Source organism: Dermacentor albipictus, unplaced genomic scaffold, assembly GCF_038994185.2.
Source record: "Dermacentor albipictus isolate Rhodes 1998 colony unplaced genomic scaffold, USDA_Dalb.pri_finalv2 scaffold_25, whole genome shotgun sequence".
Lineage (NCBI taxonomy): Eukaryota > Metazoa > Arthropoda > Arachnida > Ixodida > Ixodidae > Dermacentor > Dermacentor albipictus.
Window position 1 is genome coordinate 2,038,337 of NW_027225579.1, and position 27,555 is coordinate 2,065,891.

Here is a 27,555-nt window from a genome sequence, read left to right on the forward strand (position 1 = left end):
GTTTACTTTCGCACGGTTCGTTTTATTTGTTTTATTTATGCATCGGGTCGATGCCTCTTTGAGGGGGGAATAATGCCGCGAATCTATGCAGTGCTTGCAAGCAAGACGCGCTGCCGCCATGCGACGCAAGGCCTGCCCAGTTGAGACGTGCCAAGACGCGCTTTAAATTGAGCGCAGACGACAGCGGCGGGCATTCTGTTCGACGACCGCCGAGCACGCTGGTCGCCTCGCCGTCGCCGGGTAATTCAGGGCATTGTGGGCGCAAGTCATCCCAATAAACAGTCTTCTTTCGACAAACTTTTTATCCATCCTCATCGTCCCTGTGACTGCCGTCACCACTACGTGACAATATCATGATACAATTTTTTTTCTTTTTACGGAACTTAAATATTTTAGAGAGAAACGAACACTAAGCATACGGAAAGATGACACGACTTCCCGAAGGAAACCTTTAACTGGACGGGATTCATTATTCGTACATGAAAGAAGCCAGGTAACAGATTACTTATTCGCACTTGTATCATGGTGCACCAAAATGGATAACTCTGGTTCCGCAAAAACATAAACCGCGATACAATCTGGCGTAAAAATAGGTGTAACAGTCCGAGACCACCGCTGCGAACTGATCCCAAGTTGAGTTCCAAATGAACACAGCGAACACTCGATGCAGCTTCTGTACATTCACTCTCGACATGAATAGCACTTGTAGTATGTACCATATTTTAGCAACCACCAAAGTGTTGCACACAGTGGAGCGCGCGCACATTGACAGATTGCGCCCTTGCCATGCCAGCACTTTTTCATTCGCCGTCTGTGTTTCCTGTTCCCAGAACTGAGTACTGTCTTTGGAATGCTCAAGCGGCACTCCAAGATATTTAACAGGCATGGTTGCCCACTGTATGCTTGCGAAAGAGTGCGGTGTGCTTTGCCACTCGCCATGCCAAAACCTGCTCTTGTCCCAGTTTACGGCACTACCTGTTTTTTCACAATAGCTTTTCGCCGCAGTGACAACTTCGCTGACACTGTCATAGTCATCGCAAAACACTGCTAGATCGTCTGCGCAGGAAAGCACTTTCACCTCACTCTGCTGTAATTTGAATCCTCTTATTTTCTCGTTCTCCCTGATGGCTAGGCAAAAGGGATCCAGGTATAATGTGAAAAGCAATGACGAAATTGGGAACCCTTGTTTCAGAGATGAGCAAACATTGACACTTCGCGTGAGACTCTTGTTGATAATCAACCGTGTGCTGCAGTCTGTGTAGACCATTTTCAAACCATCTATAATCACTGATCCTATGTTCGTGTATTGTAAAATCTCGAAGAGAATATCATGAGGCACAAGGTCAAATGCCTTCTCCAGGTCTCGCTGCAACATTGCAACTTTACTCTTGAAAGCATCGACGCATTCTAGAACGCTCCTGGAGACGTGTACGTTTGTGGTTATTGTGCGCCCTTTGATCCCACACGTTTGGTGGGCTCCAAATAAAAGTTTGATTACGTTCTGTAGCCTTTTTGCCAGTATTTTCATAAATGTTATAGTCAGTGTTCGCAAGGCTAATGGGACGGTACGATGCAACAGGCAAGCGCTTTACTGGATCGTCAGATTTCGGTATCAGGACCATCTGAGCTGTTCGGAAAGACGCGGGTATTCGGTTGCTTTTGTAGGACTGTACTAAAAATTTCCTCATAATTATTGCTATTTCTGCTTTACAAGTTTTGTAGAAAGCTGCGTTTAAACCATCCGGCCCAGGTGCCTTTCCTGAGCCTAGTTCTTCTATAGCAACTTCAACTTCACGCACAGTTATAGACGCTTCGAGGGCGTTTTTAACGTTATCTTCCAATCGTGGCATTAGGTGTAGGAAGTGGCTTATGAAACCACCCAGATCAGTTTTTCTCTTGCTGAAAAAGGTCTGCATAGTGTTCAACAAAGGCGTGTTCAATGATCCTGCGGTCAGTCGTCACTTCGTCATTGTAGCTTATCTGCTTTATATCACTGCGACGAGCGTAAGCATTCTCGTCACTACCACGCGTTTATTCGGTGTTTCCCCTTGCCACAATCTTTATGCACGGGATCTTACCATGGCACCGCGATACTTCTCTGTCGATTATTTCTAACTAGCTTTTAACTTTTTTGATTTCCTTCATGATTTGGCCAGCTTCTGTGCTTTCTACATTAGGAAGGAAGTCGAGTTTACTCTTCAGGGCTGTTTCTTTCCGTTTTGCTTCTTGTCTCAGTTTAGTTCCTCTTTCTGTAGCATTCATCTTCAATTCATTTTTAAAATCTTCCCACATGGTGACTACATATTTTTCTTCAGCTACGATCAATCGTCCGAGTTTTTCTTTAATGTCATTTACAATGTAGTCATCGTTGAGAGCTTATCGTTAAATTCCCACAATTCCCACGAGAAATCTGTTTTTCGTTATTTTGTTTCTATAGTGCAGGCAGCCAAACTGTGGTCACTAAAAGAGACTTGCTTGTTCTCGTATGTTTTACATAATGGTACCAGTTCCATTGATACATAAGCGCTATCCAGCCTAGCATGGCTAAGTCCTTGAAAATGAGTAAATCGCGGAACACTGTGATCGTACAACACATAGCCGACGTCTTCCAGGTTGTATTCACTGACAAGATTGTTCAATAGCAGTGCGCTACGATCATTGATCGGCAATTTTTTCACGCGAACCTCCGGAATACAAACACAATTCAAATCGCCAAGTAAAACGAAAAGCTTATTGGTCTTTGAATAATCCTCAACTCGTTCGAAAAAGGACTGTCTCTCGCTCTCTCTATTAGGGGTTTAAATACAAATGACTTGCCAGAAATATTCACTCAAGGTAAAATCGACAACCAGGCGTCCCGTTTCACACACTGCAACTGCTTCCACGCTTGCATTTAGGCTATTGCGCAAAAAAATTGTGCAGCTCCCCGATGTGCCGACCGCATGACAGACGCATACATTGTAACGTGGAACGAATGGTTGCACCATGTGATCCATGTGCTCTTCACTCGCTATCTTGGTTTCCTGAACGCTGAACGCGATTATGTCAAGGTCGTTTTCCAAAAAGATACGACTCAATTGATATTGCCGCCGCCTCGTGCTTAATCCTCGGACGTTTAGCGTGGCAATAGCATGGCAATACGAATCGCGGTGTTAATTGCGGCCTCCATTATGAGCAAGAACCATCGGGTCGCATAGCGCTTACCTTGAGAGACCCATGCACTATGCATAAAGTGGTGTCCTCTATTCTGTAGTGCTTGGCTCCGCCAGTCAAGCTGGCGGTATCACACGTAGTAGCCATAGCTAGGTTGCACTACTCCAAACGAAGCCGCTACGGGGGCGGCTCCGTCTCGGGTCTCCGCTCGACTTGGACGTTGGCCCTCGGCTTGAAAGGCGTACGTCGCAGCTGAGCCGCCTTTGTAGGTGGCTCGCTGCATGTCGTTGCTCCAGAGGTCAAGTTTGCACCGATCGTTTCCTCGTGTGCCCAATTCTATGGCATGTTAGTGGCTGCTGACATGTCGACGTCAGTCGTAGCAGGCGCGTCGACACACGTAGTGGCAGGCGACGGCTTCGAGGAGGCGTCCCTCTGTTTTGTCACGGAACTCTGGTTATCAGGCGCACCATTTTCTGTCTTTTTCCGAATATCAGCCTCGTCGTTGGTTTTCTTGTCTGGACACAAGTTTTTAGGGTGAAGAGACTGCTTCTGTGTGATCGCGTTGCCAACCTTGTCGCTCTTTACCGGAGAAATATTTTCAACTTCAGCCTCGTCCATGAGGTGTTCAGATATTTCTTCTTTCCTTCTCGCTGGTCCTGCGACGACGGCGTATGTCTTGACGCACTGAGAACGTTCATGGCCGAAGCGTCTGCAGACCTCGTAGTTCGGAACTCGACAGTCCCGGCGAATATGACCGGTTGTATGGCACAGCAGGCAAAGAGGGGCGTGGCCCGGAATGACGGCAAGGACGAGCTCCGCTGCTATACGCATCTGGTACGGAATATCGTCGCCTGTAGTACCCGCCTTAAGCTGCAGTGTCACCGACCGCGTCGTTGAGCCCTTCTCCAAAATTCCTTGAACACGCCACCGTTCTTTCGCTGCGTCCGTAACCGTTCCGTATGGAGCAAGTGCTTGCCTGATGTCTTCATCTGACACGTTTGGCAGCATCCAATGTAACTTCATGCGCACGCCTTGGTTGGTGGGGTCAACGACAATACAGCGCCGTTCTTTAACAATCAGGCTTCGGATAGCAAGCAGTTTCCTAGTGGCTTCAGTCGTCTTCATCATGACCGCCCACACATAACTCATCAAATTCGCCCTCAAAGCAACTACTTCGGGGAGCAGTTCCAGACGAACCAGAGCGTCACGGAAATCCTCAACCTTGTACGGCCTGCCACGGACGTCCGCGTGTAAAAAAACAGTATTAAGGACCACTTGTCCGGTAGGTAACAGTGGCAAGATCACCTGATAATTCTAGTCTTCAAAAACAGCATTCCTGTTACCGCAGACGTTCGCGACCGCCGACGCCGCTCCGTCAGAGCACATGATAACACGGCCGTTCACTGTGGTGCCCGGAAGTGGAATGCTACCCCATGCCAGCAGACGAAGACAAACGGATAATTTGCCATGTCAAAATCGAGAAGCAGTTTTAGTTTCGCAGAGCTACGTCTCGCACGGACATGGTAGATGCGCTATCGCCCTGCAACTAAAACTCACGTTTGTACTACAAAAAAAATGTTGTCTGTATTCAGCAGCATGCTCTGAAGTGCCACAACATCGATTTTTACTTGAGATTGGTATTTTAGCTTGAAAACAATTTCTAAATGAACCGCCGACCCGGGACGCTGTATGGGCTGTTACTGCCGATTTCGATAGCCGTTTCTGGCATAGGGAAAGAAAAAAAGTTGAGAGTGGACACTCCCATACACCCCCAGCGGCCCAATCGACCCTAGCACGCCGTATTACACCCATACACCCCGGCGGTTGGTGAGAGCAACTGGCCTGCACTTCCTGTTTCGGTTTTGCTGGCGCGAAATTTGGACTGACGTTAGATTGTAGCGGAAACTTGTCATTTCAGACCACATTTCGTCACCCAAATGGCAATGCTTTTATCTGTCATTTTGGTTTAGCGATTCCCTATTTTGTCGAGTTCAATATTTGGTGTGAATTGAGGTCGTGACGCAATTTTTATTTCGATTAAGTTGTAACAGATGTAGATAGAGGTAATCATAATTCACTACGGCTTTATCCATCGCGCTTGTCTTCCGTGTTTTAGTGCAAGCGGTCATATGTATCAAAGAGACAGAGTTTCCGCAAAGTCTTTATTCCAAGGCAAGATAGGCTTCTTCTGGGTTCTGCCGTTGTTAAATCACCACGACACTCAGCAGTAGCTGCCGTAGCTTGGACCGCCAGACGGCATGGCATCAGCACGGTCTGAAAATGTGCATGCTTCGTTAATAACCAAAAACACATGTACACGTCACAACTGAACCAAGAAACCGCTTTGAATGAATAGCGAAGCGATGCACAATATAAAACCTCCGACACATTCTGACCTCTCACCCATAAAACTCAGACTTACAAGGATAAATCTTAAGACCCCGTACAGGGTGTTTAAAAGTTCCCAGGCCGCCATCGTATGTAATCCCATGGCATCGCGCCCTGTGAACTTTTGGACACCCCTGTACGTATTCAGTATAAGGTGTACATTGGTAGGCAAAATAGCAGTTCACATAAGCGTAGTTCAGATGAATTCGAAACGTCCAAATACGAGGCCTTTGTTCAAATGCGCGCCACGCCACGTCTACGCGACAATACGTTGTGCAGTGTATTCCGCCACAAAAAAAAAAAAATGGTAAGGAACTCAAAGTTACTAGAATGCGCAGTACTTCCCAACACGGCCGCCGCAGTAAGTACACTCGCGATCAATTTGAAGGTGATCGCTCGAGCGGCGACCAAAGCTAGGAGCAGCGCCACCTTACGTCATCACCGTCGGTCGAGAGGGAAACATCAAATAGCTCCCCTCTCTCTCTTTTGGTGTTCCCTGGAAAGCTGTCACTCCCGTCACCATTCATGGCATAACCTGCGAATTCATTTCGATTGCGTTATGAGCTTTTCCACAGAGGCGTCATTGTTAGCCAAGATATGCATGAGGAAGCGACGCACACAGATCATGGCCATGAAAGGGAAACCAACAGAAAAATGGGGCGAGTTGGTCTTGGGGGTGATGGTTGCAGCCTGGAAGAGCATAATAGGGGAAGAAGGCCGCGCAATTTTTATCTTCGCAGTTCCGAAATTGGCTGCTATGCTGCTTGGAAGGCCCGCCAGTCGATGCTCGCACGATCACCTTCAAATTGATCGCGACTGTACATGCAGTAGTCATTGGGGACGTTTCCCCACCGTTACTTTTCTGTATAAACAAACCGCACGGACGTATACACCACCGTCCATTCGTGCGCTGTAGATACACACCTCGCTGCAATACAAAACGCAATAAGCTACGTTCGGTGTTTATGTCACATGCCATTGTTTGCAAGCAATATTATTAAAACATTCAGGAGCCCTTACTCTAAATAGGAAAAGAGCAAGCAAAGCTTGGCTACAGCGTGCCTAACGTCCTGATTTTTTTTATTTAGGTAGCACCCGTCCCCGGAACGCCGTTTTCGGTCTGAATCGGCATGGAGTCTTCTATGCTCTTTCCAGCGTTCGTCAGCCTCTAGAACGGGCCAGCGAAAGGACCGTCAACAGTCACGCGATCATGTAAACGCGGGTTCGGAATTCAATTTTCTCGAAAACGGAATTTTCCTGAAATGTTCAATTCCTGATATCGACCTTAAGCGTTGTCCAGCAAATCGTTTTTAGTCCGCCAACACGAACTATTTCAATGGAGCGGCGATACTGTGGTTATCGCAAACAGCGCTGGGCAAGAACGGTTTACCCTCGCAAACCGAGACGCAGCGTCTCGATGGCGTTTGACAAGCTGCGAGTCGCAGTGCAGTGCGCAGCCGTGAACCGGTCTAAGTGGATGGCAGCTTCGCGTTGTTTGATCGTTTTCACGGAACGCAACCAACAAAGGTTATTCCGTTCTCGGCGGGGGTAGCAAGAAAGCACATAGTACAGCCCTCACGCTACGCGTTTCTTGAGGGGGCGTGCTTTTCACATTGTTCGCGTCTAGCCGCCTCATATAGAGCCGCAATCTTTTTTTTTTAGCGAACTTCATCGCCCTCACAAGTCAGTTACTCCAAGCTTCGCTTGAAAACGTGACTCACCGGTCTCACACACGAAAACACCACCGCAGCCGACGTTCACGAAACGTTCCCGCTGGAACGCCGCTGGTACACGAATCGTTGATTTCTTCTCAATGGACGAATGGTGATTGGTGTTGATGGCAGCACGCATGAAGAACAAAAAGCATGGAAGGTGTCTTGCATAAATGCTGTTTTTAGGTATAAGAAACACGCCAAATTTGGGCGTGTAATTATTTTGTGAAACGACTGAGCAGAATTCATTACATTTTCCTTTTTTTGCGCCAGTGTCCTCTGGCGTTTGGTTAGAGCACTAGTTCGTTACGTAGCCATGACGCAGTTCCTGAGGCCAGATTTCTCGGAGTGTCTGCTCTTATTCTTTTTCTTTCTCTATGTTTCTGGTTCTTCACGCAATGGATGTGCAACGTTTTCTCAGTTCAGTGATGACTTTCAGTCAACACATCTGTCTAGTCATATATCTTCGTCAGAGAAGCGCAGGCTAGTGCTGCGAGCCTTCGGCCACAGCAGATATACCCGTGTTCATGACGCGTCACATCGGCGGTCATCACTTCTTGTGCTGGCACTGTAAACATGAAAATTTTCTTATTTAAGAACACCGATGCGAAAGCTGAAATATAGAGTGATTTATCCTTGTTAGACTTCTTGATTCCTGAGCCTAGACGTGCCGATAGCGCGAAGACGAACTCGGCGGATACGCTAAGCCCAAGCTTCGGTGGGGACTGAACTCGGCGCGGGTAGCTGGCGAAAGCTAAAATGTATTTCAGCCTCATAACTTTTTTTAGTACAATAGGGAAAGTGGAACCACACGAATCACCTCAGCTTTGTTATCGGTGCACTAATATCACTCAGCGATAGGCTTCGAACTCGGGGTCCCTTCGCGCACGCGTCTGAACGACCTCTGCATTTCATGTCCACTCCACAACACTGCGACAACGGCGACAACTCCCAGTGATATGTTGCGTGCGAACTACTAAAAAACGTGGCGTCCTCTGCGTTTGTGTGGTTTCGTTCAAGAATGTACCTATCCGCCCAGTCAAAAAGGAAATTGAAAAAAAAAGAAAATGATCTCCAGTGTGAAATGCCCATGAATAAACAGGGCAGCTCACGCAGCTTTATTCCAAGCTGTGACACGAAATAAGGCTTTATCACCCCAAGATGTAGCGTTATTTAGGACAAGAGACTAGTATCAAGCGATGAAATTGTATAAAGCATTTATTATTCAGCAGCGCTCCTCCTTGTGTACTGGAACAAGCGCGGCACAAACACAACCAGCGCAGTTTTGAGTGCGAATCAGTGAACTGCAGCGAGAACCACCACCTGTACAGCACAAAGCAGTGCTCCCCAGCGTCATGGCAGTGGAGCCAGCGTCTCTTCCAGTGTGACCTAGCTCCTATCCAGCGTTCTCTCTGGTGTCCCAGTGGGTCCCAGCGAGTGCCAGCGTACCCAGCGCGACCCAGTGCCAAAAACGCGCTGGTTTCACACCGAAACACGCTGGTTTTTGCAATAGGGATATGGCACACATATTGCTGTATTTGTCTTCGCAAATTTATTGAGAAAAGCTGCTTTTATAGCTTCAGTAAATTATTTATTGTGTCCAATTAAGCTGACACGTTCCGAGATTGACCATTAATTTTACATCAGTGACTTTCTATAATTCTAGTATTAAGTTTGTATATTGCGTCTTTTCAGATATATTAACGTCAAGCAACTATGCATTGCTAACAACTTAAACACCCAGAGGCCATACTGCAATCACGGGGATCTGAGTAGCAAGACAAAAAATCAGTAATAAAGGTAGCAAGCAGTACTCACAAGCAAATGTTTATTGTCACAGCGATGAAAGAATAATACAGCCCATACATGGTGTGCACAAAAACCAGAAAATAGCCACAAAAAACAAAGCTTGCTCATATGTCACAGCAATTTTAATCAAAAATGACATTTAACTCCAGTGTATGCTAATTATTTCAATTTACTAGCACAACGCCCAGCACTGCTGTGTTCCTGAATCGTGGCTCACATTTGCAGGCAGCAATAGGCGCCGCGACATCCATCATTCGTGTATCACTCATTTCGGACAATACACCTTGCTGCAAGGAAAAGGAGCCACAATATATATTTCTTGTAATTCTTGGCAATTAGTTTGAGAGAGGCGTTTACAACCACACCAGACTAGACCAGCTTTGCCTTGCGGCATGCTCGACACCGGGACCGTAAGCCCTTGCCCCCGAAGCAAAAATTTCTGCTTACCTGGCCTAAGACAATGTGCAGATAATGCTCGCCTGCCTCCTGTCCTCCTTCCCCCACCCCAAACACGCAAACCACACACACGACGCCAAGATATTCCTGGCTACGGCACTGGTCCTTGTTACAAAAGATAGAAGTTCAGGTCCTTGGTCTCGATGTTCGCCAATCTGGAACAAGATTAAATTGGCTAAGCAAAATAAAGAAGCCACCAATGTCAGCCTTCCACCTGATATCAACTATTGCTTCTAAATGGGGAGGAGCATGTACCGAAGGAGCCGGCAATGTTGTTTGGTTTGTACTCCAGCTACGTATTATTTATCAGGCTCTGTTTTAGTTGCTTTCGCTGAAGCAGTGGGACCAGATTGAGGTCATATTTCAGAACGTGATGAGGGACATAGCTGCTCTCCCTCTGTCCATTGAAGAACATGTCCATCTCAACACCAAGGCAGCATTCGTAATCCAACGTGAATGAGCATGCGAATAAAAGGGGCTGCATGTTGCAGTTACTTTGATTGCTTGGGTGTAAGAACATACTTCAGCCCAAGGTATGACTGTGATTGAAGGGAAAATGAGACATCCACCCATTCGTAGCAATTGCTACAAAGAACAAGCAGCAATTGTGGCAATTGTAGCGATTGCTACGAATGGGTGGATGTCTCATTTTCCCTTCAATCATTACTTCTCTCCACCTTGCGGGTTTCCGCAGAACTACTACGTCAAGGTATGACTGTACATATGTTCCTTTGGACGAATGTATTTTGTACAGATGCTGCTATTAAAGGAGATGGAAGCATAGTATGAGTCAGCCTTACTTACTTCCCTCCTTATAAAAGTAAGGACTATGCGACGGATGTCTGCAACTCTACTTGAGCTTCGTACCAAACATGACAAGAGTATGCAGAATAGAGCTGGTATGCGGTATAGTCATACATGACACCAATGAGGAAGCCTCATCTTTATCAAACATCGCCCAAATACACACCCACACCAATCCCTTGAGCGCCATTTGACAGCTGAAGCAAGACAGTACAGCCACATTGATTGGTTAGAAGATACACAAGCTTCAACTACTATATTTTAATTCTTGCTTACACTGCGTACAAGGACGCATCTCTCACCTTTTCAATGCCATGACAGATAACAAAGCACACAACAACATGAAGAACATGTATCCAGCCACACCTCTTGTTTCAGGCTCACTTACCGCCTTTCTACCCCGAAAAGTTTGCTCCAATGGGACACATGCTTTTACGCTCAAACTTAACAGCCTTTGCTGCATCAGTTTCGCCAACACTGTCAAGGTCTAAGTATTCTTAACTGCAATTTTTCATGAGGAAATATGTAATTTTAATAATGTTGGTGCAGCCATATTGACTAACTTACTATGAATGCAAAGAAATGTCACTGCTACCAGAATGAAGAGAGCAATCTTCTGCTGTTGTAGAGACTAAATGTAGCTTCATGTAATACCGTTTCACAGTAAGATTGTACAAAGGATCATTACAGGCAGAGAATTATAGGCCTAATTGGGCTTTTCACTGGCTCTGAGTTTCACCTTCAACAAAGCATCGTGTGTAAAAAGGGAAATATTTTTTGAAATGAAGCATCTATCTGCGAGTAGTATTTTGCCTTTTGAAACTTTTTAGCATCCATGGTGGAGAAATTAGATTGTCAATATCTCTATAAGGTATGCTTCTAAAGGTGCACATGGCATTTAGGAAGGTAAATTTTTTGAAACCAGAGACATGTCATAGAAACACAAATGTATTGTTCCAAATATGGTAGTGCTGCTCTGCTGCTAGAAGGGTGATTCAGAAGAGCTCTCTAACTCCATTCACTAAATTATCAGAGGTGAATGCAATGAATGATTGCCCTGTGACTACATTGACTAACTCTGGTATTTCTAGTGTGCTGCTTACTGTCGGTGATATACACAGAATACCAGTCTTGGAACTCAACTTTCACGAGCCATGAGACATGTCATGGGCGATTTATTCTTGAATTTTCTCAGACAGATGGAATTATCCTATTAAATTTGTGTGCAAGCGTTTCGTCATCTCTACAGCTGTGAAAAGGTGCTATTTTCGTGTGGTATAGCCTCCAAAATGCCTGATCAGTGGCTTTCTTTGTTGAGCCGACCATTCAGGCCTCCGCAATAGATTAAATGTGGGCACCACAGGTAGATTCTCCTCGATGCTGGGTTACCAGTTGATTAGGCAATTTTTTTAAACAAACAATTTATTGATTCTTTGATGCTGTCATTTTGATGACCTGTCTATTCTTTTTGATTTCAAAGGCCATATTATCTTCATTAATATGACCTTGAGTGTTTAACATGACTTGTAATACCCCATATAATCCAACGTGATTGCGCGTAAAAGAGAAACCAATGTAGAACAAATAGCAGGTATGGGCAAATGTATGTACAGATATGACTTCAACACTCACATGCGAAGGTTTGAACTCAGGTTACACAATGGATTGAATAATCTGAGTTGGAAAGTAGCACTGAGTGTGTTCATATGCCTCTCACTTATCCAGTATACGAAAATGCATGCCTGAGGTTGCAGATCTTAGCACAATATTTAGTTCGGTTTTTACTAATTAATTACCTAACGGCTTGCCCGATCTACAATACTTCGCGTATCCGCTCATGCAAAATATCTCATTTGATCCCGTCGGCATTGTCAAAGTCATTGAATCATTGAAGAACTCGTCATCCACGGCAGTTGACGGTATCAATGCCAAAGTGCTAAAATATACTAAACATGTGTGTAGCCTGTTTTTATCTCTCATACTCCAGGAATCGCTTAACAGCGCTTCAATTTCACATGACTGGCAGGTGGGTAAGGTCAACCCAGTCTTCAATAAAGAAGCCGTTTATGACCGAGTCATGACCCTAACCAACCATAACAACCCTGGTTTCAAGCGTACCTCAAGGTACCGTACTTGGTTCATCCTTTTCCTAATATACATCAATGATCTGCCTTGTAATATTTCTTCTCATATCCGACTCTTCGCAGATGGTTCTGTGGTTTAGTGATCAGTTACTAACCCCACGGACCATTTCGCCTTGCAAAATGACCTATCGCGCATGCAAAACTGGTGTAACACTTGGCTCATATCGTTAAATGTAGCTAAAATCGTGTTATTGTCTATTCGTCGTAGTCGTAAATACAATAGGCCTAATTATAGCATCAATAACATGCAGATTGCAACAACTGATTCATTCAAATAGCTTGTTGTGTATATCTCGCGTGACTTAACTTGGACCTGTCATGTTAACAACATAATAAATTATGCTAATCGTTCTCTAGGTTATCTACACCGCAACCTTTTCCTCGCTCCTCCCTATAATAAAGAACTTGCTTTTATAACATTTGTGCGGCACAGGCTGGAGTATGCCGCTGCTATTTTTGACCCCCACCGCAATAACCTCATTACCACCCTCGAGTCGGTTGAAAACACCGCAGCAGGATTTATTGTCAGCTTATTCGTTCCCCAATTCAAGCATCTCAGCACTAAAAGCCCAAATAAACTTGCCCTCTCTAGCCTCACGTCGTAGAATAGCTCGTCTTAACCATCTTGAGAAATTTTTCCATTCTTTGGCTTTCGACAACCCTTACATAAGAAGAGCACATCGCATTGCCCGCACCAGCCACTCTAACACAGTATATGCGACACAAGCCCATACCATGACTTTTCAGCAATCATTTTTTCTGCCCACAACACGAGAGTGGAATTGCCTGCCCACCGAAGTGGCCACTATCACCGACCGAGTTGCATTCAAACGGCTCACCGAAGATATCCCTTTGTAATTTGCAGTATCCCTCTTTGTCATTAACCCCACACCCCCTCATATAATGCCTCAACAAGAGACCCTTGAGGAAATAAATAAGAAATAACCAACGCACTTTCAGACTTTAGTGCAATTAGTTAATATGTTGTGTAACGCTGTTTCGGCTGAGACTGTGAATGGAACCATTATTAAAATGAGCAACATAGAGACAACTAATGCAGCGTTTAATGCAGTGTTGAATTTGTGGTAAGTGCAGCATGATCTTGCAAAAGAACCGAAATAATGCTCATATCAATGTTTCTATCTACGCCTTTCAGTCATCTCTTAGTCTCAGAAAATAAGCAGCAGGGAATGACACGAGCAATGCTGCTCACATTTATATTGGAGACATCAGTGGGTTTCAGACAGAGCCAACTCATGTCCCTTATGCACATAAGTTTTGGTATTGTAAACAATGTACTTGTCATATCAAAGCCACGGCAAATTGACCCCTAATGATATCCAAGCTTGCTCCCCATTTACTTAGAGTGGATGATACATTTTCTGGATTTTGTGAGGTGCCATTTGCCTTGCCTTAATCATGGAACGAATGGTACGTCCTGCTGGTATACTGCAGCTATGTTAATAAAAAAATAATAAAATTTGCATGTTTCTGTTCTTGGCCACCGAAGTGCATCATCCAAACAGAAACACTTTCCTTCTTAGGTGCACTCTTGAAAACAAAGGCTTGCAGCCACACCCATGAAGAAAGTACAAAGCAGATTACGCACCATGCAGTCCAGTGCACAGATTATGCAATGTGGACCGTGTACAGTAACTAAGGCTGCACCTCTAATGCATTGTTGGTGTATTCATGCTTATGCAACCTTTTTGCTCTATATTTCTCGTTCTAAAATTGGCTTGCCTACCCTAGCTGTATGTACACTCAAAAATGTAGTAGCTCAGTTGTAAAAGCTGAAAGTGACACTCCTATGGGTATGTTTGTTCATTTGAAAAGCAGATTTTACTCAGTTGGTGATATGTCCAGAAATATGGTTGCTGTGTTCTTAATATTTCATTCCTACGTTGCATATTCTACTACATGCTACAGGTGCATACACCACAGATAAATGATCATTAAATTAATAAAATGTGAATACCATGTGCACATAACAATTACATTTCTAATGTTCCTCTTCAGGTGAATATGTATGGTACTGTACATACATGCGGCGCTCATCATTCGTCTACACGCTAATAGGAAGGTCGTTAATAGTTCTGTGAGAGAAAAATACTCTATAGCATTTCATCTCCATGTCGTCTGGTGAGCATATCTCATGAGAACCTCTCAATTGTATGTTCCAGTTCGACCGAGTCATACATACATACGCTGTGATTCGACAGACAGGAGCCTGTTTACAGGGCGAGAATGTCGCAGGGATTTCTTTCTCGGGGTGAGATTTAATTTTATTATTATTATCTGCCCTCCATATAAACAACGTATCGGTAATTGGTGATGGCGTACGCGCAGCACGGCAAAGGAAGGCCCTAGCGAGTACGGCATCTCGATCCAGCCAGCTTGCCTGCTCTATCGCCGACGACGTTGCAGGAATTTATATATATATATATATATATATATATATATATATATATATATATATATATATATATATATATATATATATATATATATATATATATATATATTTTAAGCATCCCCGTCGGAATACAGTCATCACAATCCCGCCAACTGTGTAAAACAATAAAAAAAAAACGAATGCCACTAGAGCTGCGATACGGAAGCGACCGACGTTTCGCGTACCGTCAGCACGCTAACTTATTTGTTTACAAAACATAATTTCATGACTTGCTCTTGCCACATAGAAAGCGTTGTCGACCGCATAAGTCAAACTCGGTCCGAGGACTGCGGATCGTTCATTGGCGACAGCTGGAAAGTCAGCGAGTCGTTAAAAGTTACTGCACGAGCGAAACGCAAGCGAAATTCAAATATGTTCATTTAGACGACAAATTTACAATATCCCCCATCTACAATCAGGCAGCGTGAAGCACTGGACCACGCAACTCACTACGCAGTTAATCAAAGAATCCTCAGCCTAATTACAACCGGTATATGGAACCCGCATCTTAAGAAGCCCCTTCTTACAATGCGGGATTCCATATACCTATACGGGGTTCCATTTTTCCATGCCCTTCACTTTCGGGGTTCCCTCACGCAACGAGCACAGGATTCAAATCTGAGTCTATTACCTCCCAGCCGGCATCGCGTAAGGCGGTACACAACGACGGGAGCATTCCGCAAGAAGGATCCCGAAACGGCAAGAAACTGTCGTGTTTTAATAAGTCGTGGCTACCAGCGCGTGAAATGACAAGGAAGAGTTTCATCATTAACCTACGCTTATGCATGCCGGCTTGGTCGCCATGGTCGCGGATGTGACATATAGCATTACAGAAAAGTATTCACAAACCAACAACGGTCCTGCTCGTGCATTTAATAACATTTTCTACTCGTCTTACCTTTGCGCTAGCTGTTACCGAAAGCACGATAAATCCTAACCAATTCACCCACCGGCTGTCTTGCTGACATAATATGACTGATGAAAGTTATTCTAATGCATGCATATATTGCATTCACATGTGCATATATCAATTACTTCTGCATGAAAAGAAAGGATGCTCCATCTGTATAATTACACAGAATTACATTTTGCTTTCTTTCTTTTTTTTGCTGTTGCGGTGGGTTGAGTCCCTTAACTTATCGAAATGCAGGCTCATAACCTTTAGTCACAAACACAGTAATTCCAAGTTTACGTATGCCTTAACTACTGTACCTGTATCCCAAATTACATCATATAAGTACCTCAAAGTGCATCTAACAGATGATCTTTCCTGGGCCTTGCACATCAGCACAGTTTGCGCCGAGGCTTCTAGAACTTTGGTTCACGTACGTCGTAATTTACGCAACTGCTCTACCGATGTCCGTAAATTTGCCTACCTGACATATGTCCGTCCTCAGCTTGAGTTTGCATCATCAATGTGGTCTCCTCATCAAAAATACCTAATTTCTGTGATTGAAGCGATACAAAGGCGTGCTGTCCGTTTCATCTCTCAAAAATACAGCCGTCTTCTCAGCATAACTCAAATAACAACTGACAATACTCTCGAATTCTCAGAAAACTGTCGTTCTGTCGCTATCGTTTGTTTGCAACACAACTATACAAGCTGCACTTACCTTTCACCTCTACCCCTCGAATCCTCCATGCGCGTGTAGAATCGATCAATATATCATCGCTCTTTCAAACACATCTACGGCCACACGCAAGCCTTCAACTAATCGACTCTGCCCAGAGCAATAGCAATATGCAATCATGTTCCCAACGAAACTGTTTGAGTAACCAATCACGCATAGTTCCGCAACCAAGTGTATCAGCTTTATGCATCTTAACTTCTGTAACGATGTTTCATCGTTAATTCGTGGGGGTTTATTAACGCCATTTTGTTCTTCTTTTATCGCTCCAGTTGTTGCCGTGCGCCTATTGCCTGCGCATTGAACGTGCTGCCTCCACCCCCTGTGTATTTTACATTCTTGTGTTATCGCGCCTATGCAAACCAAAACCTTTTTGCACCTATAGTGTACTTGTTTCATGTTAAACATTTCTTTATTTGTACTGTGTAACCACATTGTATTTTTGGATACTACACTGCTTCTGTTAAAATTATGTTGGATTCAATCGCACCCCCCCCATTACTCAATGTTCCTGACGGAACCTGTAATTAAACCTGAATAAAAAATATGTACAAATAAAATATGTCATTTTTGCACTACTCCATCACTTAGGAATAGCAAAGCATTTATTTTCTTAATAATGTTTTAACGTTTGTGTTCAGTATAAGGCAGCTCAGACCTTTATCGCTTAATTTTTAACCAGCTCTTGGTCAACGACGACACGTATCTTTGGGACTCAGAAGCAAACTGTGCAGTGCGTCTGTCTTAGCATGCTTTGCAATGATAAGCCAAACCTTCATCTTCTGCAAGTGTGAAACTGACAGCTTATGCAACGACACACTTATAACATTTCTACCAACATGTCATTCTTATACACAAATATTTAAAGTGTGATGTCAAATTATATCTAACTTTCATCACTCATTGATTCATACACGACATCTCGTACTAACCAAGACGTGGCTAAACGATAGCATCTCCAATAATTTCTTTTATTTCCAGATCTGCATACATCACTTTTTGTTGTGAATGATGCAACTGCAGAGAATGTGACATGCTCATAACTTTAAAAACACAATTTCTTGCAGTCGCAACTGGCACTTGAATTCACTCCTAGAGCACATTCCCATTTCACTTCAATGCTCAAGCAGAATGATATCATAGGTTCAAGGTGGCCTCCAGACGTAAATTATGCGTTCTCAAGCGAGTTTCAAAACATTCCAAAGAAAGAGCATATGCTATTTCAGCATTCTAGTCTGATCATTGATGGCAATTCTAATTTATCCGTTATTAACTGGACAACAGAATCTGTCGCAGCTGCTCACACTCAGTAGCATATTTTCCTTCATTGCATATTTTCCTTCATTCACGTTACCTCAACTCATTACTTTCCCAACCTGTTCATCGTGTACATTGGCCAATATTCCTGCTCTCATCTCGACGAGCGATCCTCTAATCTGTTCCGGCATTACTCACCTGGGCGGGCTGTCTGATCACGCAGATATAGTAGGTCTGCTTAACTTATCATTAACGAAAAATGCTACTAAACACATTAGGTGCTACAATATATATAGGGCCAACATTACACGGCATAACCTTGAATTTGTCACCTTTGCAGATCGTAAGAAGTCAAAAATACTTACACCGAGGACAACACAGGGGAAATCACTTGTGCCTAATAAATAAAATAAAGAAACAATAAATTAATCGAAATGAAAGTGGATGAAAAAACAACTTGCCGCAGGTGGGGAACGATCCCACAACCTTCGCATTTCGCGTGCGATGCTCCGCCAATTGAGCTACCGCGGAGTAATTCCCCCATCCACTTTCTTGGGTATTTATCTTTCCTAGTAAACACTGGTAGTGCTAGCAAGTGTCACCACTCACTGACATTGGCGACAGACGTGGAACACCACAGAGCACCGCACCCGAAATGCGAAAGTTGTGGAATCGTACCCCCCTGCGACAAATTCTTTGTTTCATCCACATTCATTTCCATTAATTTATCGTTTCTTTATTTCATAAATAAGCACAAGTAATTTCCCCTATGTTTCCCTCGGTCTCAGTGTTGGCTTCATATGATACGACTAATAAAGATCGGGACCCTCGGTTAACCACATTTCTTCACGTTTATTACATGACGGGGGTCTCGAATCCGGCAACACTGATGCCTACAGGTGGCATGTGTGGGTTTATTGACCGATTGCCTTCGGACAAAAAGATCACATTCATGTGACGCCTACGGCAGAAAGGACGTTCCACGTCCGCCGCGAAGGTCTGTGAGTGGTGGTGCTGGCTAACACTCCCAGGGTTTTACTAGGAAACATAAATACCCGAGAAAGTGGATGGTGAAACGGCGCCGCGGTAGCTCGATTGGTGGAGCATCGCACGCAAAATGCCAAGGTTATGGGATTGTTCCCCACCTGCGGCAAGTTGTTTTTCATCCACTTTCACTTCCATTTATTTATCATTTCTTTACTTCACTTATTAAGCGCAAGTACCTTCCCCTATGTTGTCCTCGGCGTCAGTGTTTGTTGGCTTCTTATGATATGACTAATAAAAATCGGGCCTCTCGGTTAACTCCATTTCTTCTCGTTCATCCCCTCTGCAGACACCAAAGAGCTACTGAATAGAACTAGCTTTTGTTTAGAGCCACCTATACAAATCTTATTTATTTATTTATTTATTTATTTATTTATTAATTTATTTATTTATACAATACTGCAGGCCTCATTGAGGCCCAGGCAGGAGGGGCATACAAAATACAGAATAATTGCATTTGCAGACGTAAGAACAAAAGGACCAAATTTGTGTGCACAATAGCAATGGAGTCCCCCAGCTGCGAGAACCAAATGGGTAAAAAGAACACTTCGTCTTGTAACCAAACAATTCCCAAAACAAAAGTGAAGAGTAAATGTACAAATGAACCGTCAGTACAATTTTAAGCAATGAGAAGGAATGTAACACAAAGACCAATTTCAGTTATTACTAAATCACAAAAAAAGAAAAATGAAATCAGTAGTTCAAACGGTCAATGGAATCAGTACTGTTTAGTAGCGACTGAGGTAAATTATTCCAATCGGTTATAGTGCGTGGGAAAAAAGAATATTTAAAAATGTTAGTTCTGGCATTATAGGGAGTTAGAGAGTCAGCATGACGATGACGTGTTCGGCGTGGTGCCATTGGCGTTACATAAGGCTCAGGAGTGAGGGCGAGGAGATTATTTTTAAGAAGAAAAAGAAATTTCAGCCGTTGTATTTTTCTTCCTATTTCCAATGTCTGAATGCCATGGTGTCTCATTATTGCTGTCGGGTAATCAGTCATACGGTATTTCGAAAAAATAAATCTGATTGCTTTACGTTGCACTCTTTCTAGTGCACCAATGTTCGTTTTTGTGTAAGGGTCCCACACTATGCAGGCATACTCCAGTTTTGGCCTTATTATTGATGTGTAGGCTAAAAGTTTAGTTTCAGCGGGAGCTTATTTTAGTTTATGACGTAGAAGACAGAATTTACGAAAGGCATAGTCACATACGTTAGAAATGTGACTCAGCCTGCAACACCTGCAGCACCTCAATAATACAATGAAGTGCTCTATAGGATGACGAATGAAAGAAACGAAAATTCCAAGACATGGCAAAGATACATATTATCTGACAATGAATACCAGACGCTACTAAAATCCACATGTCAGCACATTTACAGCCTACGATTTATCATAAATAACGGTGATTAGGGCGCGTAATAAACCCCTATTCTCAGCCTGACATAATCCTAATTCTGGTGGGGACGTAGTTCCCGAGTTATAGTGTGTACATTTACTAAATGACATGTTTTGTTGAGTGTACACCTGTGAAGACGTCACTGCATGCCCTGACTTCCCATCGCAATCTGACATGTTTGAAGTGGTTAGTAATGACTCGGGCATTTTACCTTGCTAAACAGATTAAAAACTTCATCTAAATCAGATCAATTTGAATCTAATGACAAGCTACTCAAGAATCTGTCAGTGTCTCGGTGACAAAGCCCCTTGCGTCCATTCTTAACACTCGCGAGTGGCTAAAGTGATTCCATTCTATAAATCCCGCAGATGTTCCTCACCCCTTATACATGAACAAATAACATTAACCAGTACAATTTGCAAACTTATGGAAAACTATATTATTTCACAAGTCATCGACTATTTCGAAGATTCCAGTTTAACTACCAGCGGTTCAACTACCAGCACAGGTTTTGATTTACATTACGACTTAACATGAAACCATCACATTTACTCCACCTTTGCAGCAGTTCAGTGCTCTATTGGCATCATCAGACGAAGCCTAAAGCACTCTTCTGTAAGCATACATCAGTTACTTACAATGCACTAATCCACAGAAAGCTAGAATACACAACGCTAATATAGGACTCTGAAAGCCATACATTGTCGACGAGATTGCATTTTCTCAAAACCGGGCTGCTCGCTTCATATTTTCAGACTATTCATCTTACACTAGCGCGTCATCATTAAAAGCATGTACTGATTTACAAGCACAATCCCGTCGCCACAAATCAGTGTGTCTTTGCCTGCTTGACAAACTGTATAATCATACTTCCCTTAACAATGATTTCTTTCAGTCAACGCCTGTCGTCTTTTCATGCCGGCATCGCCATCTCGAGTTCAAGTGCATACCATGCCGCAGGTTACTATACACATGCTCTTTTATACCCTGCACCATCACTGAATGGAACTGCTTCCCCTCTGTTATTGCCACAGAATCTGACACTGCAAAATTAACGCACTGGTAATTAGTTGCTTTTTTGATTACATGTTTGTTTAGTTAGTTTTGTCAGTTACTAACAAATACCTGTAATTATACCGCATTCTATGTGGGCATGCATATTTGCAACATATGAATGTGCTGTGTGCATAACTTTCGTTTTGTAATTTTTATGATTTTTTACATTCTGTTTCTTAATAGCTGAACAATGTTAGCATACTTTTGTTCTGTACTTTGTCCTATTATTTATTGTGACTGTTACATTGTAGTGTCTTTTATGTTTGTACTCCCCCCTCGCCTGTAATGTAATTGGCTCAACTGAATGCATTTAAACGTACCGTGTATCAATAACAAAACAATAACCTCCTTTGGTTTTGGGTGCTAGAAGATAGAGACCTACAAAGAGAAGGATAGGACATGATGTAGGGACGAACTACATAATGACAGGATATAGGGAAAGACATGTATCTTCTAGCACCTGAAAACACTGTTTAGCAGAAGCTACCAACTTACCCATGAAATTATTTCACAGAAAACTCGAATTTTTGTTTTGATTAGAAATGTGCAATAGTGTAATATAATGCGGTCCAAAATGTAATTGTGAGTTATGTGAACAGAGCAATACTCAATACACAATACACAAAGGAAAATAACATGCCTGCTTTCTGCCTGTGTGGTGCTGCAAGAAAAGCTAGACAAACAATATTGCACGAGAGTAAATGCATACAGCGACCACCATGGTGCCATGGTGGAGGGAGAAGAAGCACATCCCTGAGCATACACATCAGGAATATGAGAGCCATGAATGTGGGGGCTACAAGAGTGCACGGAAACTAGATATCCAACATTTATTCATCGTGTAGTGAAAAGGCTGGCACATATATATATATTGTGAGCACCTGTTCACCAGTTGTTATGGTTGTGTATAGCTTTGCCACAGGCAGTTTGTCGTCTGCGTATCATGGCCACGCACGCTTATATCGCCTTCCGTTTCTCTACCACGGTTGCGCTTTAAAACCACGGCGCTGCAAGTTTTCTTCAGAGACTTTCCTTTCCTTCCTTCTTCTCCGCCCTCAAACTAGCTCTCCTAACTACTACACGCAGAGACAAAGCAAGAGCGCGCGCATTAGATCCTATAGATGAGATGAATATTTACAGTTATTATTAGGGTTATAATCATATTCGAGTGCTGATTGCCGTGTTATGTCTCTAAAGCCGTACGAGTTCACTCTTCTCCTCTGGGGGCCATTTATCCAAGAAATTATGCCTTCCAACCACTCAACAACAACAACATCAGTCCCTTTCCACGTAAGCATGAGGCTCGGATCAGGAGCTTTGGCGCTTGAAAGTAACCTGTGGCTTGACTAACCAACCGACTTAGCTATCTTTCCGGGCAACATTCAAGGGTCACGAGTTCAAATCACATGTTATGTTCCTTTTTTTCTTCTTTTTATTGTCTTTTCCTTCATTTTATCACTGTACGGAAACCCTCTTAAAAAAAATTATATATATCCTCAATTATGTATTGCCACACATGTGCAGGTCATAAATAGGAGGTTCTCTAGCCGAGTGCCATCCGTGCGGTATAACCGAGCTCATATTGGTCCACCTTGACTGATCAAATAGGGCACCACTGCAGGTTAAACGAGGCGTGCAACTCCTGCGGGACCCGCCGTGGTTGCTCAGTGGCTATGGTGTTAGACTGCTGAGCACAAGGTCGCGGGATTGAATCCCGGCCACGGCGGCCGCATTTCGGTGGGGGCGAAATGCGAGAACAGCCATGTACTTAGATTTAGGTGCACGTTAAAGAACCCCCAGTGGTCGAAATTTCCGGAGTCCTCCACTACGGCGTGCCTTATAATCAGAAAGTGATTTTGTCACGTAAAACCCCATAATTTAATTCTTAATTTAACTCCTGCGGGGACGTTAGAGTATCCGTCTCCCGTGCAAAAGGACCGTGATTCAAATCCCGGTGCCGCGCAATTCTCCACCGGAAAATACAAAAACAACCGTGTGTTGAGAAAATTGCACAAACAGGCCTAGAGTGCGGCCTGATTCCGGTGACCAGAACCGGTAACGCGCTCTCTCACCAGAGCAGGATTGGCCACCCTGGTGCAGTACTTGGCCACAACCTCCTATTTGAATACAACAATCAAACCCCGACCCTCAGTCCGCAGCAGCCGCGAAGCAACTGACCACGGCGGCGGTCACATTTGTGACGCTGCAGAGTGTGCTAAGAATACCTGGCTCCGGACAGGGCGCCATTGGAATATGAACCTGGCAACGTTTAACGTTAGAACGCTATCTAGTGAGGTGAGTCTAGCAGTGTTATTGGAGGAATTAGAGGGTAGTAAATGGGATATAATAGGGCTCAGTGAGGTTAGGAGGACGAAAGAAGCATATACAGTGCTAAAAAGCGGGCATGTACTGTGTTACCGGTGCTTAGCGGAGAGACGAGAACTAGGAGTCGGACTCCTGATTAATAAGGAAATAGGTGGTAACATACAGGAATTCTATAGCATTAACGAGAGGGGGCAGGTCTTGTTGTGAAACTTATTTATAGGTACAAATTGAAGGTGGTACAAGTCTATGCCCCTACATGCAGTCATGATGACCAGGAAGTCGAAAGCTTTTATGAAGACGTGGAATCGGCGATGGGTAAAGTCAAAACAAAATACACTATACTGATGGGCGACTTCAATGCCAGGGTAGGCAAGAAGCAGGCTGGAGACAAGTCAGTGGGGGAATATGGGATAGGCTCTAGGAATAGCAGAGGAGAGTTGTTAGTAGGGTTTGCAGAACAGAATAATATGCGGATAATGAATACCTTTTTCCGTAAGCGGGTTAGTCGAAAGTGGACGTGGAGGAGCGCGAATGGTGAGACTAGAAATGAAATCGACTTCATACTCTGCGCGAACCCTGGCATCATACAAGATGTAGACGTGCTCGGCAAGGTACGCTGCAGTGACCATAGGATGGTAAGAAGTCGAATTACCCTAGACTTGAGGAGGGAACGGAAGACACTGGTACACAAGAAGCCAATCAATGAGTTAACGGTAAGACGGAAACTAGAGGAATTCCGGATCAAGCTACAGAACAGGTATTCGGCTTTAACTCAGGAAGAAGACCTTACTGTTGAAGCAATGAACGACAATCTCATGGGCATCATTAAGGAGTGCGCAATAGAAGTCGGTGGTAACGCCGTTAGACAGGTGACCAGTAAGCTATCGCAGGAGACGAAAGATCTGATCAAGAAACGCCAATGTATGACAGCCTCTAACCCTACAGCGAGAATAGAACTGGCAGAACTTTTTAAGCTAATCAACAAGCGTAAGACAGCGGACATCAGGAACTATAATATGGATAGAATTGAACAGGCTCCCAGGAACGGAGGAAGCCTAAAAACAGTGAAGGAGAAACTAGGAATAGGCAAGAATCAGATATGTGCGTTAAGAGACAAAGCCGGAAATATCGTTACTAATATGCATGAGATAGTTCAAGTGGCTGAGGAGTTCTATAGAGATTTAAACAGTACCAATGGCACCCACGACGATAGTGGAAGACAGAATAGCCTAGAGGAATTCGAAATCCCACAAGTAACGTCAGAAGAAGTAAAGAAAGCCTTAAGAGCTATGCAAAGGGGGAAGGCAGCTGGGGAGGATCAGGTAACAGCAGATTTGTTGAAGGATGGTGGTCAGATTGTTCTAGAGAAACTGGCCACCCTGTATACGCAATGCCTGTAAACCTCGAGCGTACCGGAATCTTGGAGGAACGCTAACATAATCCTAATCCATAAGAAAGGCGACGCCAAAAACATGAAAAATTATAGACCCATCAGCTTACTGTCCGTTGCCTACAAAGTATTCAGTAAAGTCATCGCAAATAGAATCAGGAACACCTTAGACCTCTGTCAACCAAAGGACCAGGCAGGATTCCGTAAAGGCTACTCAACAATGGACCATATTCACACTATAAATCAAGCGATAGAGAAATGTGCAGAATATAATCAACCCCTATATATAGCTTTCATTGATTACGAGAAAGCGTTTGATTCAGTCGAAACCTCAGCAGTCATGGAGGCATTACGGAATCAGGGTGTAGATGAGCCATATGTAAAAATACTGGAAGATATCTATAGCGGCTCCACAGCCACCGTAGTCCTCAACAACGAAAGCAACAAAATCCCTATCAAGAAAGGTGTCAGACAGGGAGATACGATCTCTCCAATGCTATTCACAGCATGTTTACAGGAGGTATTCAGAGGCCTGGAGTGGGAAGAATTGGGGATAAACGTATTTGGAGAATACCTTAGCAAGTTGCGATTCGCTGATGATATTGCCTTGCTTAGTAACTCAGGAGACCAATTGCAATGCATGCTCACTGACCTGGAGAGGCAAAGCAGAAGGGTGGGTCTGAAAATTAATCTGCAGAAAACTAAAGTAATGTTTAACAGTCTCGGAAGAGAACAGCAGTTTACGATAGGTAGCGAAGCACTGGAAGTGGTAAGGGAATACATCTACTTAGGACAGGTAGTGACCACGGATCCGGACCATGAGACTGAAATAACCAGAAGAATAAGAATCGGCTGGGGTGCGTTTGGCAGGCATTCTCAAATCATGAACAGCATGTTGCCACTATCCCTCAAAAGGAAAGTGTATAACAGCTGTTTGTTACCAGTACTCACATATGGGGCAGAAACCTGGAGGCTTACGAAAAGGGTTCTGCTGAAACTGAGGACGACGCAACGAGCTATGGAAAGAAGAATGGTGGGTGTAACGTTAAGGGATAAGAAAACAAACACGGGTAAACGACATCTTAGTTGAAATCAAGAAAAAGAAATGGGCATGGGCCGGACATGTAATGAGGAGGAAGATAACCGATGGTCACTAAGGGTTACGGATTGGATTCCAAGGGAAAGGAAGCGTAGCAGGGGGCGGCAGAAAGTTAGGTGGGCTGATGACATTAAGACATTTGCAGGGACAACATGGCCCCAATTAGTACATGACCGGGGTAGTTGGAGATGTATGGGAGAGGCCTTTGCCCTGCAGTGGGCGTAACTAGGCTGCTGCTGCTGCTGCTGCTGCTGCTGCTGATGATGATGATGATCATGATAGCTTTGCCATAGAACGCTAAACATATCAGCTTGATGGAAATCCTTGTTTTATTTACCGAGCTTCAAAGTGCACTAATAGCAGTTTTATTAAATCTTTATTTAGGGAATGCTTACATCCCTATTCAACTGTCGTTTGAGTGGGACAGCTCTAAGGCCCATCTTGAGGCAACACACAACTTTTACATGAAATCAACTTTGTGTTGGATAGCCCAAGCTCAAGAGCATGTCATATGTAATTTGTTACTTAGAAATGACATACGATACTTACAAACACGTTCACGATTAGGTTTAGATAGAATGATGCCTAAATTTCTGCATTTATTTAAACAAGGAAGTCCTCAGTACTCAAGAAAGCTTTTTTAATATGTATTTGTGCCACTGGTTAGTACAAATCATATATATATTATTTTTCCATGAAACATTTTAAAGAGAGCTGGGCAGCAATATTTAAAAAGACATAAAAACTTGTGCTTTCTTGACAAATTAAGGTCTCCGCTTGAGAAGCACGAATGAAAGACTGATTTGGCACTCATAACTTTAGCTTGTTAAAGAGCACTTGATGTAAGGCCCTTATAAGTTGATGTACCAGCGAGGGCCTAACATAGGTGAGCTATGCTGTACTACATGCTGCATGTAAATTGTATGTTTTCCCAAGCACAAGGCATACAGCTTACTGACGTTTAGGGCAAGCAATCAGCTTTTTTTCAAGCAGCAAGCATAGACAAAGATATATAACAAGAGGGGACACTCGGCGAAAACTGGCCATAGGAAATACGTCACGCTAGTATTAACGCCGACCGTTTGCTGCCACGAGCATCGGTTTGCTGCCGCGGCAATGAGGTTCAAAGAAATAGTTTCCTTTTTTTTTATTCTTCCCCGGCAAAGGTAAAAATATGCGAGCATAAATTAAATTAATCTTTCCGGCTTCTTCCATTGCCTAGCGACAGGTGAATCGGCGAATGACGAGCCGGGTGCATCCGTGATTCGTCAGACACATGCCGAAGCGAGAGAGACCGGTCGCGCATCTGGGCGTTGACATGTTCGGTCACCCGTCTGCCTGTTTTTCTATTTTGGGATTTAGCCTGATTTGGTAGGCTCCCGGCAAATTCTTTTGTTGGTTCTGAACTTTGACATGGCCCCACTGCACTATTAGAC